At 47.5% G+C, this 16,275-nt stretch overlaps 1 long non-coding RNA gene across 2 annotated transcripts; it reads left to right on the top strand.

The window, feature by feature from the left end:
* The first annotated feature begins 2,188 nt into the window (after positions 1-2,188).
* LOC123601396 lies at positions 2,189-14,407 on the top strand. 2 transcript variants are annotated; one of them, XR_006714086.1, is made up of 4 exons: positions 2,189-2,369; positions 9,506-9,598; positions 13,159-13,213; positions 13,325-14,407. It is a non-coding gene; the product is annotated as an uncharacterized LOC123601396 (long non-coding RNA). The 2 variants fall into 2 exon arrangements; XR_006714085.1 differs by having other exon boundaries at positions 13,159-14,407.
* Positions 14,408-16,275: the final 1,868 nt, after the last annotated feature.

Raw genomic sequence — 16,275 nt, 5'->3', positions numbered from 1 at the left:
ATGTTTAACCAACTGAGCCACCCAGGCATCCCCGGATGCTTTCTTTTTAATTTACAGACTTATTGTGAAAGATTGAATGAGTGATAATGCATATAAAGTACCCACAATAGGACTAATCATATACTGTTACAATTATAGAAATATTTAGTGTAGTTTCTTTTTTGTAAGATTTTAAATAATCTCTACACCAAAGTGGGACTCGAACTCCCAACCCTGAGATCAAGAGTCACACTCTCGGGGCGCCTGGGTGGCGCAGTCGGTTGAGCGTCCGACTTCAGCCAGGTCACGATCTCGCGGTCCGTGAGTTCGAGCCCCGCGTCGGGCTCTGGGCTGATGGCTCAGAGCCTGGAGCCTGTTTCCGATTCTGTGTCTCCCTCTCTCTCTGCCCCTCCCCTGTTCATGCTCTGTCTCTCTCTGTCCCAAAAATAAATAAACGTTGGAAAAAAAAAAAAAAGAGTCACACTCTCAGAGCACCTGGGTGGCTCAACTGGTTAAGCGTCCACTTCGGCTCAGGTCGTGATCTCACAGTTCATGAGTTCAGGCCCTGAATCATGCTCTGTGCTGACAGCTGAGAGACTGGAGCCTGCTTCAAATTCCGTGCCTCTCTCTCTCTCTCTGCCCCTTCCCCACTAGCGCTCTGTCTCTCTCTTTCAAAAATAAATAAACATTAAAAAAAAAAATTTTTTTTTTTAAAGTCACACTCTCCACCAACTGAGCCAGCCAGGCACCCCCAGTGTAGTTTCTGAATATAGTTTCAACTTACTATAGTTTCTGACACTTATCAAGGGCATGATTAATATTAGCTGTTATTATTAATGTTATTTCAAAGGAGTCTTATTACCATGAAGCGAGAGAGGTGGCATACAGAGGTTTCTACGCGTGAAAGGAATCCTTGAGGGACGTGGCAGGTGCTAGGAGTGTTAAAATTCCATTTGGAATGTTGATAAAAAGGTAATGCTGCTCATGGGCCAGATGAGCATCCCCCTACTATCGGGGGATACTCTGTGGCCAGTTTGTCCAGAGTTCTGCCTGCTGGCTCCCCTGAGCTGGGGTGGGTTTGAGAGGGGGCACAGCGACAGCAGGAGTCATGTAACCAGGAGAAACAGCCTTCAGGGAGCAAGGCATTAGCCATCCCCCTCACCTAGCTATATCTGATCCCCGCTAGCCCATCCCAGCCCTGAGTTTCAAAGCTTGTTTTCCCAGCACAGCCGGCAGCAGCTGCCTTCATGTTTCCGGGGCCTCCTCTCCAGTGATACTCCCTTCCACACGACTACTCTCAGCTGGGAGGCACCTAGAGTCACCATCTGTGAGACAGGACTATTGGATAGGCTTTTTAACAGTTCAGAGGCCAGGTTTTGTTTTGTTTTGTTAATTGCATGCCAGGCTGTCACCTAGAGCTTAGTGAAGGGTATGAACCTAACCATAAATTATGCAGCATTCAAAGGCAATTTTGATAGTCTTATCAGGAGCCTCTTTATGCTCAGGTGAGCATGCGGTATTTTGCAAAGGTAAGCATTCCGAGGGAGCAGTTAATTATTTGAAACTGGGGTGCTTGGGTGACTGCAAACAGCAACTGATAGATCTCCCAGGTGGTTGAGCACAGGACATGAGCTGACAATTGCTAGTGGGGGGCTTGCTTGGGGACTGTTTGTAACGTAAGAGTGACCCACTGGACATTTCACAACTCCGATGTGGCTTGCTGTGGCAGCGATGTGGTTCAAAGGGAAGCCTAGGGATTCCTGTGACTCTGATGGGAGGGAGGGGTGCCCCTGGACAGCACTGCTATTGTGGGGTTAGGGTGGTCGCATGAGGACAGCATTGAGCCACAACCATTGAGGGAATGGAACCACATTGAAATGCCTCTGGGGTGTGAGAGAAGGGACATTTAATCTCAGGTCCACCTCCTTTTATGGTTTTCTCCACTCCTTATAGCTGGATCTGCCCATGGCTCTACCTACAGAGTCGAGCCTGCCCCAAGTCCTGAGCCAATCTCAACAGGCAAAGGCAGGGCCCTTCATCTTTTTATCCTCTCATTTATCACAAACATGGTGACAGGCATTGTTCAAGGCACAAGGGATGCAAGAAGATAGACTAGCAGGCAGGTCCCTCCCGGGAAGTAGTCACTGCCTAGGGCTGGAAATGGACACATAAATAACCCTAATCTTCAATTTGTTCTTCTAGATCCTGCCCTGCCCTGCCCTAGAGTTAGTCTCTGCCTGACTCTGGCTTGCTCAACAAATCCTGCCCTATGCACCCTCCACTCCAGCCCTATGCGACCAGAAAGTGAAGCGCCTCGTGCCTGGCTTCCGAGTTATGGGACCGTCTCACCCAGAGCAAAGTGAAGGAGGAAGGGCAGAAGGATGACGGAGGTAGGACCTACTGGGAAGGCAAGGTTGACGAGAGCAGATGGGGGGCAGGAATAGAACATTTGACAGGACAAGGAGGAAGGGGACAATGTAGCAGGTATACCCACAGCTTCCTCTCTATTCTCTAAAGCTTGACATGTTAGCTTTGTCATAAAAAGCTATGATTTGTATGGTTCCCAATATTTTATAATGGTCAGGATGAGTGATTTGAAGTCACCCCAACCTGAATTCAAGCCTGTACTTTCCTTAGACTCTGATAAAAAGAAGCCCTTGCCCAGGCCTCACACCTTTGGACCTCCATGCATCAACACACACACACACACACACACACACTTTAGAGTGACTTTCCTAAAATGTTTTAAGTGCCTTTCTAGTGTTTGGGAACCAGGCAGAGCCAGCAGTGCTGTCCAGGTGGGGCGCCCTGATTCCAGATGGGATCTGAGTGGGCTTTGTCCTTATTTCTTCTCTTGGGGAATATCTCTGACCCTCTACCCCATCCATGAGGTCAACCAGATGTCCCTTTTCCTTTTCCCTGGAAAACGGCTTGGCAATCCAATTACTTCTGCTGGCTGGCATGGTATTTCTTTCACATGAGATTGAGCTGCCTGAACAGTACTAACATGCTGATTATGATGTCTCACTCCTGTACCACAAAAAATGACTTCGTAGCTCTGGGCCACTGCTGGGCCACTGCTGACCCTTGGGCTTGAGCTGTGTGTGTGCCTGTGCTCAGACTCACCTGTCCATGTTCTGACCACAGCGCTGGCTCCAGGCTATAGATCCATGGGTGGCGGCATGGTAGCCGGCTTCCTTTATCCCGTGCACACCTTCTCAGGCTTCACGCTATGTGCAACAGCAGACATATGTTTCCCTGGGTTGAACTTGAACTGTGTTGGACCATGCAGATATTCCTGTGCAGAAGGGACTCTTTTTCTTGCTATGCCAGGTCACCCATCTATCTTAAGAAAAACTATCTTGGCTCTATGATTTCTCTCCTGTTCTGGTCCATACATTGGTTCCAAGAGAGAGAGAGAGAAAGAGAGAGAGAGAGAGAGGGAAATATTAGAATGATGTTAAGGAGTTAAGGTTGGCAAAGAGACGATAGATTCTGCAAGAAAACAGTTAAGGAAGCAAATTTGTTTTCTTTGGAGAAGAGAAGGCAAAGGGTGGTTTAATTCTTGCTTTCAAGTATAGGAAATGATTTTATGCAGGGGATATAGACAGATTATTCTTTATATATGAAAAGACTAACAAGAGGAACTGAAATTAGATTAGAGCCAGAGAGATTTCAGAATGATAAAGGGTATCCCCAGAAAGTCTCCCCTCCCCTCCATCCCCCAGGACATTTGGAGGAGTTAGACATTTACTCACTCAACCTGTGTTCTTTTGAGAATAGTCAGGAGTTTGAGGGGTGTTGGGGTAGGGGAAAGTGGATGCAGTTGTGGTCCCAGCTGTTTTTATCCGGATGCTCAGCTTCAGCAGAAATGTAATATTTAGGGGCGCCTGGGTGGCTCAGTCGGTTAAGCGTCCGACTTCGGCTCAGGTCACGATCTCGCGGTCCGGGAGTTCGAGCCCCGCGTCAGGCTCTGGGCTGATGGCTCAGAGCCTGGAGCCTGCTTCTGATTCTGTGTCTCCCTCTCTCTCTGCCCCTCCCCCGTTCATGCTCTGTCTCTCTCTGTCTCAAAAATAAATAAACGTTAAAAAAAAAAAAAAAAAGAAAGAAATGTAATATTTAGCCGGAGCTCTGAAGAGGTAAACGTTTTACATCCAGGAACAAACAGAATTAGGATTTTCAGGGAACAGCGCTTCTGGACTTAGATCCCCTTCCTTGACTATAAAAAGGGATCACAAACTTACTTTTTGCTCTTTCATGTCTAAGAAAAGTTGAGGTTTATATGCAAAAATAAGTTCCTTGCAAGATTCATAGTCCATTGCCCCCAGCCCATATCTGCTGAATCATGTTCTGGGCACACAAAATATTCCCACAATTTCCTAAGCATGCCCTTGGCATCTTCTTTGCCTAAAATGAGTTTCCCTACCCTGCTCCCTCTCCATTCTGGCCAATTCCTACTCATTTTTAAAGGCCCAACTTAAATGGTATTGCCTGTGTGAAATGTCCCTGATTTCCTCAGGCTGAGTCAAAGGCGGGTCTTATTTCTGTGTTACTGAACTTCTTTGTCCACACTATTATCTTCCCTCTGGACTGAGCTCATCGTGGATAGGAGTTGCATTTTTGTCTACAAGTTGGCCAATTAGCAAATGATTGGTGGGCACCTACTATGTCCCAGGCACCATGCCAGACACTGTAGATATACCCATGAAAAAAATAGATGGAATTACTCCACTCTAGGAGCTTACCATCGAGGTGGGACACTAATAGAAAAAGAGGCAATTACAATGCAATTTAAGTAAAAGCCTGTGGATGAAGAGGGTGGGGAAATGGGTTCTAGACAGAGGGAACAGCATATGTAAGTGTTGGTGGTCAGATAGAACCTGGTGCATTTAAGGAAGAGAAAAAAGCTTGGGACTGCTGGAGGACTCTACTGGAAAGAGACTGGCAAGAGATGGGGACAGGGAGGGAACCAGGGGTCACATTACCCATTACTTCTTGAGCCCTGTAGGGGAAGAAAACTCCATTCTAATAGCAAGGGGGAACATCTTTTAAGGAGGGAAGAGGCATCTCCTCTTTGCACATTGAAATATGACTCCAGCTGGAATTTGAGGAAGAGCTAGGCAGGAGGTGGTATTGGAGGCAGGGGCAGCAGTTAGGAATGATTTTGTTGAAATAATGGCAGCCTGCTCCAAGGTGAGGACAGCAGGAATGAAGACAAGTGGGCTGGTGACAAGGTGTCCTGCAGGTGTAATGGGCAATGTTTAGTGGTTTATTGTTGGTTACAGGTGGAGAGTGGAAATGTTGATGGAGGGGAGGACACAATGGAAGCTTCCAGGCTCCTTTCTTTTTTCTTCCTTCCTTCCTTCCTTTCACTCTTTCTTTCACTCTTTCTTTCTTTCTTTCTTTCTTTCTTTCTTTCTTTCTTTCTTTCTTTCTTTCTTTCTTTCTTCCAAGAGAGAAGAGAGAAAGAAAGAGAGAGAGAGAGAGAGCACTGGGGAGAGGGGCAAAGGGAGAGAGAGAAAGAATCTCAAACAGGCTCAATGCTCAGCATGGAGCCTGACCCTGGGATCATGACCTGAGCTGAAATCAAGAGTTGGATGCTCAACCAACCATGCCACCCAGGCATCCCTCCAGGCTCCTTTCTTGGACAATGTTTAATGGAGGTAGTGTTCATTTCCTAGGGCTACTGTCATAAAGTACCACAAATGGGATGGCTTAGAACAACAGACATTTATTGTCTCACAATTCTGGAGGTTGGAAGTCTGAAATCAAAGTGTTGGCTGTGCCATGTACCTTCTGAAGGCTCTGTGGAAGGATCTGTTTCAGTCCTCTTTCCTGGCTTCTGGTAGCCGTTGGTGTTCCTTGGCTTATAGATGGTTTTCTGTTCCCTAGGTCTGTTCTCATGGTGTCTTCCTGTGTGTGTATCCAAATTTCCCCTTTTTATAAGGACACCAGTCATATTGGAATAGACCCACTCTACTTCAGTACGACCTCATCTTAATTAGTTACATCTCTAACAACCCTATTTCTAAATAAGGTCACATTATGAGGTACTGGAGATTAGGGCTTCAATATTTGAATTTCAGGGGGGCACATTTCAACCCCATGGAGGGGTGGTATCATCCACTAATGCAAAGAGTTCATGTGGTAAAACCAGTTTGGTGGTAGAGAGATGAAGCCTTGAGCGTGGGGCCCTGTGGAAAACCACAAGGAAGTGTCTAGAAAACTACTTGATATATTGGGTTGGTGCTTAGGAGAGGAGGGGTATGGGCTGGGCTGGGAGGATAGATCTGTGTCTTCAGCATATAGGGTGGGTAAGATGGTGAACCTTTGGGGAAGGTCAGACCATGTGGGAAACATGACCAGCTCATCTTTGCATCCCCAGCACCTAGCTGAGGCCCTATTTTGCTCTAAATGTTGAATGAAGATGTATGTGATGAAATAAAAATGTTTCTTCAAGTCTCCATTCGTTGGAGATCAGAAGGCTTTGCCTGGGTGATGGCTGGACCTGCTCTGGCTCTGTGACAGGAAGGGAGTGTACTTTGTAGGAATGAGAAACAAACATTCTTAGGTTTCACCTTACATTCTCCTCTAGCCTAATTTAGTAAATGTGTCACAAGCATCCCACCCAGCATTCCCCAGGGAAAGCCAGGAGGTCTGGGTGAGGGATCCTGGGGTTGTGGCCATCTCCTGACTTGTAGGAAGGGAGCAAAGGAAAGGTGTATGAGCCTTGCTATGGTTTGCAGCAACATTTACTTCCTTTTCACTTGAAAATCTTCACCTTTGCCATCAGCCCAGCTCTTAATAAACCAAATTGTACTAGAGTTTCCAAATAAAGCCTTTTCTACACCATCTCCTTTCCCCCCAAATCGTGAGGCTGATGGTAATGTGATCTTGGGGGACTCTGGGAATGAGTGGCTCTCCCACCTGGCTTTGCTGGAGCTGGAGGTGCAGGGGGGCTGTGGGGCACTGTCACCGTCTGCTGGGCGGTTGGTTGATCCAGCCTTCTTTGTGCCCGTTGCCTGGTGACACGCAGAGGCCCCTATCTCAGAACCACACTCTGGCCTGCTATTGGTCCGGTGGTGGCATTTGTTGACAATAGACACTTCCCTGGCCCTGGACTCTGAAAGAGACCTTGGGAGCTTGAGTTTCAGGCCACAGTACTCGTTGAAATGTAGTTCCTTAACCCGTTGTGTGCCCTGCTGGGAAGGTTGAGCTGCAGCTGTGAGGCCAGGGCCAGTGTGCCTGCCGAGTGCCTAGTTCTGGTCGCTGCTTCAGGGTGTGCAGCTGGGCTGGGATTTCTTTGCTGCTCTGCTTCTGTGGCAGGACAGGGTTTTCCTCCCTTCTCACCTCTGCCTGGGTTTTCCTGTACGACAGTTTAAACAAACAGATTTTGTTGGCCTAAAAACATCTGAGCTGAGTTAGGAAGGGCAGTCACCAGTAGCCAGGGAAAGGTTTGTGTTGATGTCATATGCTGCAGAGTTTGGAAGACTTAAGCCTCTTGCTGGGGTGCCCAGGCACCCGTGGATGAGACCTATACCTTCTGGGGATAGAGGTGGGGCCAGGCAGGGAAAGAGAGGTGAGAAGACTAAGGTGACTATGGAGGAGGTGAAAGGGCGGGAAGCTAGACAGAAAAGGGATTCTGGAAAGCCTCCAAGGTGGACCCTGTTGGATCAATGAGTGAATCCGTGGCCAAAAGGGGTGGTGCCATTTATGGAGGTCAGTTCTCCAGCTGGGTGAGCATCTGGGTGGTGCTGGACCATTCAGGCACTCCCTGGGGGTCTCCCTATCTTTTGCCCCAGGCACCCTTCAGAGAATGGGTCATCTGAGAGGGAGGCTGGAGACAAGCCAGGTCAGAACAGCTGTGGTGAGGACCAGAGGTTTCCCACTTAAGGGGAGGAGAGTTCTGGCTGTTTCCTCAAAGGGCACAGCTCTGATCTTTTAAACCCAGTCCCACTGGGAGGAATGTAGAGACCCAGCCTGCTGGCAGAACCCCCTCTCCCACTCCCCACACCTGCATACCTCTCTGTTGTCCCACCTGTAACAAAACCATTCACCTTTAGGTGGGAAAGCAGAGGACCTTGCAAAGGCCAAGCAAGGCTGTGTGTCAGGCATGAGGGAACACGGGGAAACAGGAGGAAGGAGAAGTCTGTTCTCCCTTCTGTTCACCCGTGTAGCCAACTGCCCAAGTCCAACCTACGCTCCAAGAGGGGGCCCCAAGAGGATCTCAAAACAGAACAGGAAGTCCTAGGGGTTCCAAGTGGTGTCTTCCAGATTAACTGATCTATGTCTAGCCAGCACTCCAGAGCAAGTAAGGTTTGGAGCTGGGCCACAAGTGCCAGGACCCCATGGCTATAGAGATATGTGCCCCAGTGACCTCTGGTCACAGGGATTCCTTCTAGGGCCTGCTGGAGCCCAGGTCCTGGTTGTCTCTGCTGAAGGGCACTGTTGGGATGGTTGCAATGAAAGGACTCCCCACCACCACCAGGGCTGTGGATCATGTTTGTGCAGCTTCTGTCATTTCCTTAGGTCATCTTTCTGCCCGCAAGTTATTCCCCTGGGTCTGTAGAGAGCCTCTCCCTTCTCTGTGCATCCGAGAACCAGGGGAAAGGAGCTGTTTATGCCCAATGCAGGTGTGATGTGCCTGCTGAGAACACAGTGGTACTTTTCCACCATTAGTGTTTCCTCACCCGTTTGGACTAAGAACCAGCAGGAAATATCTCCTGAATGGCGTACATCTAGGTTTTAGTTCTGGTTTTTGTTTTTAGTTTTCAGAAAGAGCTGACTGGCTCTAATTTAAGCATAATCACCAGCAAACATTTTTGGGGTATTTGCTTTGTTTTTGCTTATAGGCGTTATTGAGAACAGAAGTGTTGGGAAAATAAATATGGCAAGATCCACTCCAATACTGAGAGTGGAAGGCAGGTGGACTTCACACAGCATGAGCCAGTGACCTTGAAATCAATTCTGAGCAAGTTTCTAAAACAAAATTCTTGAGAGAGTATTATTGGTTTGCTAGGGCTGTTTTAACAAAGTAGTGGGAATTGGATGGCTTTGAGGACTGAAATTTATGGTCTCCTAGTTCTGGAGGCTAGAAGTCTGAGGGCAGGGGTTTGGCAGAGCAGTTGCCTTCTAGGGGTTCTGAGGAAGAATCTGTTCCATGCCTTTCTTCAACTTCTGATGGTTTGCTGGCCGTCTTCACCTTTCCTTGAGAAGTATCACCCCTGTCTCTGCCTTTATCTTCACATGGTGTTCTCCGTGTGTGTGTGTGTGTGTGTGTGTGTGTCCAAAGTTCCCCTCTTTATGTACTGGATTAGGGTCCACCCTCCTCTCCTCTACTCACCTTAACTAATTATATCCACAATGATTTCCAAATAAGGTCACATTCTAAGGCACTGAATTAGGACTCCAACATGCGAATTTGGGGGCAACACAACCATAACGGAGAGATTTTGAGCATTTGGTACAGCAGTCATCTCTAGCAACATCGGTGCATGTCAGTCTAACTGGATGGCCTCCTCCACAGGGTTAAAGATGAGTAAACCAGATTTACCTGGGGCCAGAACCCAATCGCCCTATGGCCACACCAAGAAGGATGACCGTCTCCTGCATCATTAAGGTCTGACTTCTCCTTTGTTCTGGGGTCTCTCAAATTCTTAAATGAAACCGTGTGGCAAGGAAATTAACCCCCGATGTGGCTTCGACATCTGGCCTGGTGGGCAAGGAGCTACCATAGTTACTAGTACGGCTGTCATTATATACCCGGGGAGGGAGTTCTCAGAATCATTTATAATGAAATCTCTGAAGCTTGGAAAATAATCTCCTATCACTTCCCTTGTCATCATACTACTTCCTTTTAATTTTAAAACCTCATTTGCACCTCTTCCCACAGAGTCTGTCTGAATGAAAGCAAATCTCTGTTTTCGCCAGGAATAACAGTGCAAGGGGAGTGTGGGTGGCAGGGCCCTAACGCCCAAGCTTGGGCCTCCATTTCCCGCCATTGTTCCCTGAGTCAGGTTCCCAAACACTCATTTGGGCTGTCCTGGGGGGAGTTTTTCCAGATAAAAATGGCCTGGTTGGCTGCCAGTGATTCAGGCAGGTTCACAGCCCCAAACCTGTTTTATCTCCCATGCTTATCACTTATCATCAGCTGCCAGGAGACAGACAATGGGAGCAAAGAGACATTTTGGCTGAGCCAGGTCTTAGGTAGCCCCAAGGGTTTTAGAGGCCTCCAAACAACCAGACTCAGGCAGTCTGACCAGGTCCCTCTGGGTTCCCCTGCTGGAAGCCCTCTCCTGTTAAAGCAGCATGGATTCAGTGAGGTCCCATGGCATATAGCATTTCCTTGGAGCCCATGATGGCAGAAATGGATCTCTCTGTGTATTGATTCCTCCCCTCCTCAGACCTGCTGTTTCAGGAAGCCTAGGACATCAGTGAGAGTTCAAGGGCCCAGGGCAGAAGGAGTTCAAAAGGACCTTTCATAAAGTGTGCAGGTTTTGTTTGTTGGTTTGGTTTTACCCTCGAAAGCTTCACGCCACTTAAAAAATAACCTGGGTGGTAAAATTAGTGAAATCTGAATTTCAAACTCACAACTCTGGATTGAGCTGTCAATCCCCCGTTTTTGATATTGTACTACAGCTATGCAAGTGCACATTTTGTGCAACTTTCTTGTGAGTCTGTAATTATTTTAAAGTAAAAAAAAGTTCCTTAAAAAGCAATCCTTATGGTTCCCCCAAACCCAGTCACTATGCCCTGCGTTTGGAGAGCCACAGAGCTTACTTACCAGCTGAGAGCACAGGATGTAGGCCAGACAGACTTCCATTCAAATGCAGCCTTCACGCCTACAAGCTGTGTGATGTGGGGCAAGTTACTTAATCCTTCTGAGCTTGGTTTCCTTATCTACAAGATAAATCTGAGTGCTTCCCTGATGGCATGAGGGTGGGGACTAAATGAGGTAACACATGGAAAGCACCTAACAGGGTAAGTGGTAAAACACTTAATAAATGTCCCTTTAAAACAGTAATCCAGGGGCACCTGGGTGGCTCAGTCGGTTAAGCGTCCGACTTCCGCTTAGGTCATGATCTCTCGGTTTGTGAGTTCGAGCCCCGTGTCGGGCTTTGTCCTGACAGCTTAGAGACTGGAGTTGGTTTCAGATTCTGTGTCTCCCTCTGTCTCTGCCCCTCCCCCACTCGTTCTCTCTCTCTCTCTCTCTCTCTCTCTCTCTCAAAAATAAAGATTAAAAAAATAATTAAACATCAATCCATTGGATAGAGGAGCCACGCATGTGTTTTCAACAAGCTCAGAAAGTCATGTGTGTAGCTGGACGAATTTTTCTAGAGGCCTCAATGGTGAGTCAAGAGGGTTCACACCTGGACATGATTCGAACACGAGTCAAATGCCTGTGGAAGAATTGTTTGAATTCTGTCCTAATTTTTTTTCCTATAAATTGTCCAAAGTCTCAAGTTTTCTAATGTGGAACTAGATGAAACAGTTAACATCATAAAATAAGCAACATTCCATTTCCACTGCAAATAGGGTTTGGCCCAAACCTACCAACCAGATGCCTGGGGCTGGGGTGGGGCAGGGAGCGGCAGGGGCTGAACCGTATTAGGCCCTAACTCCTTCCTGAAAGCTCATGAAGGGACACAAGTGTTTGTGAACAATCCCTCCAGAAAGAGAAGGGCCATCTGGTTCAGGAGACACCTGTTGGCCACCCATCAGCACCTCCTGGAGATTTAAGCCAGCTCTCTGCACACCCTTTCCAGTCTACCTCCTGTCCCAAGCCCTATATTTCAGACATCCTGGTTACCCGCCATTTCTCACAACCCACTGGGGTTTCTCCTACCAGGTTGTCTAGCCACATGGAAAGCTCCTCCACCGGCTCCTTTATTCTCACTCACCCTGGATGGTTCCATCCCACCCATTTTTCAAACCTTCCGCCAAATCCTTACCTTCCTGGAAGCCTTCTCTGCACCACCATTCAGAGGTCCTCCTGCCTCCACTGCACAATCCCAACCTCTGGCTTGCCTGCTTCTCACAGCCTTTACCACATTCATTCAACAAAAACCTACCATGTTCTGTGCACCAAGCCCTCTGTGCTGGGCTCCAGAGACAAGGCGATGGGTAACACGGGAGAAGCGTGCACATGGGTGGGGCTGAGGGGATGGATGTCAAACACACAAATGAGTATATTTGTAAATTGTGTTAAGTGCTGTAAGGGAATAAGAGGGTTATGGAAGAACTGTGATGTGTGCTTGAAGGAGAAAGGCCCTGCTGAGGAATGAACATTTAAAATGAGCAGATGAAATTGTCAGTGACCCAAGTGAGTAGGATGGGTAGGAGCCTTCCATGAAAAACAGTAGATTTGAAGCCCTCATGGCTGGAGAAGGATGGGGTGTTTGCAAAACTGAAGGGAGGCCGACGAGGAAGCAGAGGGAGGGAGGGGTACAGTAGGACGTCCAGTCATGAAGGACTGTCAAGTCACGTGTGGTAAGCATTTTGAGAAACTCCCCAAGTGTAATGGAAGCCTTTAAAGGCTTTCACACAAATACATAATGTGGTCTGATATGTAATTCTAAATATTCCTCTGGCCCCAGTCTAAAAACAGAAGCAAGAAGGCAAGAATGGCCAACAAGAGGAGTTGTACCCTCTCCGTGTGAATGATGGTGCTGAATATAGGGATTGTGAGCAGAGGAGAGGGCCTAGATAGACTTTGGAGGTCTGGCACTTTATTGGATGTGGAGACTGAGGGAGAAGGAGGTGTTGCAGGTCCCAGATGAAGAGTTTGGGCATCTGGGTGGATAATGGTGCCACCTAATGAGAAGCGCCATGCTGGAAGAAAAGCAGGTTTAGGTGGAATGTCTGAGGTTCAATTTTAGACATGAAATTGCCGGTGGAGATGTCAAGGAGGCAGTTGGATCCATTGATCTTGACGTCAGAAGAGAGGTCAGGGCTGGAGACATACATTTGGAAAGCCATCAACATATAGGTCTAAGTCATGTGAGCAAATGAGATGGCCTTGGACCAAGATGTAGAACGGAACGAGACAGGAAGAGGAGAGGAGGAAAAGAAAGGAAGAACAGGATCAAGCTTCAGAGAACCTAATGCTCTACTTTGTATTAGAATAATCTCTGCCCCTTTGATCGTAGTCAAATTTGTATCCTGGCTTTGCTCTTTCAGGGGGTAAGCTGTGAATCTGGAATAACAGCCCTTGGCCGGGCTCTGAGATAACACTGTAAGTATAATACAAATTCATTCAACGAACTCGTTGAACATCTACTGTGTGCCAGGCACTGCGGTAGAAGATGGGAGTAAACCATGAGTAAGACATAGTCTCTGCCCTCAGAGGTCCCACAGAGCAGTGAGGGGAACAGACAAGAAAAGACACCGACACCTTGACACCTATGCCTATAACAATGAGGGCTCCCTCAGTACCAGGTACGTGCCTGAAGGTGTCCACTTATTATTTCACATGGTACTGAAATTGACCTGGGGAGGCGGGTAATATTATTCTCATTTAATAGATAAAAGAGGTGAGGCTAAGAGAATTTTACTTGCCCAAGATCACACAACTCGGCTGGTGGCAGAATAAAGATGTGGACTTGGCCTTGCCTGGCTCCAGCTGTGATCTGGCTATCCCCCTCATGGTTTGTTAGAAACATGTCTTGGTTCTTCTTCCCTGCCTTGCCCCTGCTGCAGAAACTCTTGGTCTGCCCGCTGTACAACGTGGTTCCCCAGGATGCAATCTACCTCCTTCGAACAGGGAGAGCAGAGGCTTTGGCTTGTCACAAGAGCTAGATGTGCTTTAGCGTTTTCAGGGCCCCTGCCCTCAAGGAGCCTACAGTCTAGGAGAAAAGATTTGATGCATACAAATATCCAGGTTATAAGAATGACGAATCTATGAGCTGTTTTATATTTTTAAGACAGTCTCAGCCTGACAACAGACAGTTGTCTCCCCTGACAACACTTTTGCAATCTCCATAATGGATTCCCTACATTGCATTATATTTATATTCTACACTTGTAGTTGTGAAGCCCTTCAAAGCTCTGACTTTGATATGATCTCACATCTTGTATATTTCTCAAATCTAGCATCCTTATTCCTGGGGCAGATATCACTGCCCTCTTATTTCTTGCCTAGGTTCTCACCACAGCCTTTTTACAGCCCCCTCCCTCAAATCTCTCCATTCTTCACATTGTAGTCAGAGTGATCTTGAACTGCCAATTTTGGGTGGATCCCTTGCTTAAAACCCTCGATGGCACACCACAACCCCCAGGATGAATCCAAGCTTCTAAGCCTGGTATTCCAGACTCTCCCATTATGTCTTGCACATTCTGTGCTTTAGCAACATTCTCTGCCCTGGCAAGAGGGGGCTGCTTACAATCTCCTTCTACGCACTCTGCTGTTCCCCAGCTCTGGGCCCATGTCCTTCTGTCCTTCTTTTTTTTTTTTTTTTTTAATTTTTTTTTTTTTTCAACGTTTATCTATTTCTGGGACAGAGAGAGACAGAGCATGAACGGGGGAGGGGCAGAGAGAGAGGGAGACACAGAATTGGAAACAGGCTCCAGGCTCTGAGCCATCAGCCCAGAGCCCGACGCGGGGCTCGAACTCACGGGCTGCGAGATCGTGACCTGGCTGAAGTCGGATGCCTAACCGACTGCGCCACCCAGGCGCCCCCTTCTGTCCTTCTTAAAAACATCCTTTCTCCCAACCTTCGCCTGAACAACTTCTACTCATTCATCAAGACTGAACCGGGACAGAGATGACATAGGAAACCTTCTTGGACCCGCATCCGCCATATCGTATGACAACTGTCTCCTCATGTGCCGGTTTTCACCACTAGACGGAGTCTCATGAAGACAACTGAGGGTGTCTTCTTCATCTTTGTACCTCCAGCACCTACCACGGTTTCAGGAACATAATAGTCATTCAGTGAGTACTTGTTTAAATAAAATGAATGAGTGAATGATTATAAAGTTCTACGACGCATTAAGTGCCAAATGAGTAGTACAGAAAATAAGCATAAGAGAAAGGAGGAAATGGTCACTTCCAGTTGGGAGAGTCCCAGAAAGCTTCACAGATAAGAAGAATTTCTGCTGGACCTTGCAGGATGAGATAACACGTGTGTAGGTGCTGGCCCAATGCCGACCTGCCGTTGGCGTTGAATAAGGGTGAAATGAATCTGATTTGGCTAGGTCGGAAGACATCCCATGGGGGCAGGTGGTGGGGGCAAAGGTTTCTAGTTGCAAAACACAAGGCAAGTTTAGGGAACAATCAAGAGACCGGTTTGACTGGAGCAAAAAATTTGCAGCTGGGAAGACCAGTAGGTTTGAAACATAGGTGGGGACAAGCAATGGGCAATGCAGAGATGTCTCATACTTTTGTCCGGAGTGGTCCGCATACAAGAGCCATAACTCTTGCCTACACCTGTCCTTCCCATCAAGAAGGTATAAATTTGAACTTGATGAAGCTGGTCTTTGAACAATGCAAGCAAAACATTCAAACATTCAGGGCTGTGATAGGGGCAGAGTGGGTGAGGTTCAGGATTAGGTAATTATTTGGTGTCTCTGTAGCGTGACCTATGGGCCAAAAGAACTGACCGGTTTTTATTTTTCTTTGCCTCTCTAGTTTTGCCTGAGTCAGAGAGCAGCCAAAGTGACTTGGGAAAAAAAGTTATTTTAAGCAGGAAATGCGGTAGGGAGGAGAATGGGAAATCCTAAAATCACACCAGGAGAGGAAGCCGTCAATGCTGGTTAGGCTGAGAAGAAGGGACCTCCTTGCTTGCCCGACTTGGCTCCTGGCCTGCTCTTGGGCACAACCTACCTGTGAGGTGCTTGGCATCGCGGGATAGTGACATATGGGCATGTGCCGTGGCGGCCACCACTGGCTGTTTGGAGCCAACACCAATAGTATGCCATGTTTGGAGAAGGAAAGCAGAGAATGTATTTGGGAAACACACAGGAGAGCTCTGTCCCCTCACCAACTCCACCTGCATCCTGTGTGTGAGTCAAAGGGGACAGTGAAAAAGAGATTGGAAAGGGAGTTCCAAGCCAGCAGCTAGCCCACATCTGTTTACTGTCTGCGTGGTCTTCACAAGCCACTGGAAGTCTCTAAGACATGGTCTTCTTTCCCTTCTACTGTTTTTTTTTTTTTTTTTTAACGTTTCTTTTTGTTTTTTTGTTTATTTATTTTGAGAGCGACGGAGAGGGTGAGTGGGGGAGGGGCAGAGAGAGAAGGGGAGAGAGAGAATCCTAAGCAGGCTCTGCACTGACAGCTGTCGGGGCTCGAACCCACAA

The sequence above is a fragment of the Leopardus geoffroyi genome, chromosome D1 (assembly GCF_018350155.1).
Source record: "Leopardus geoffroyi isolate Oge1 chromosome D1, O.geoffroyi_Oge1_pat1.0, whole genome shotgun sequence".
NCBI lineage: Eukaryota > Metazoa > Chordata > Mammalia > Carnivora > Felidae > Leopardus > Leopardus geoffroyi.
This window is presented reverse-complemented; position numbering and strand designations above follow the sequence as displayed.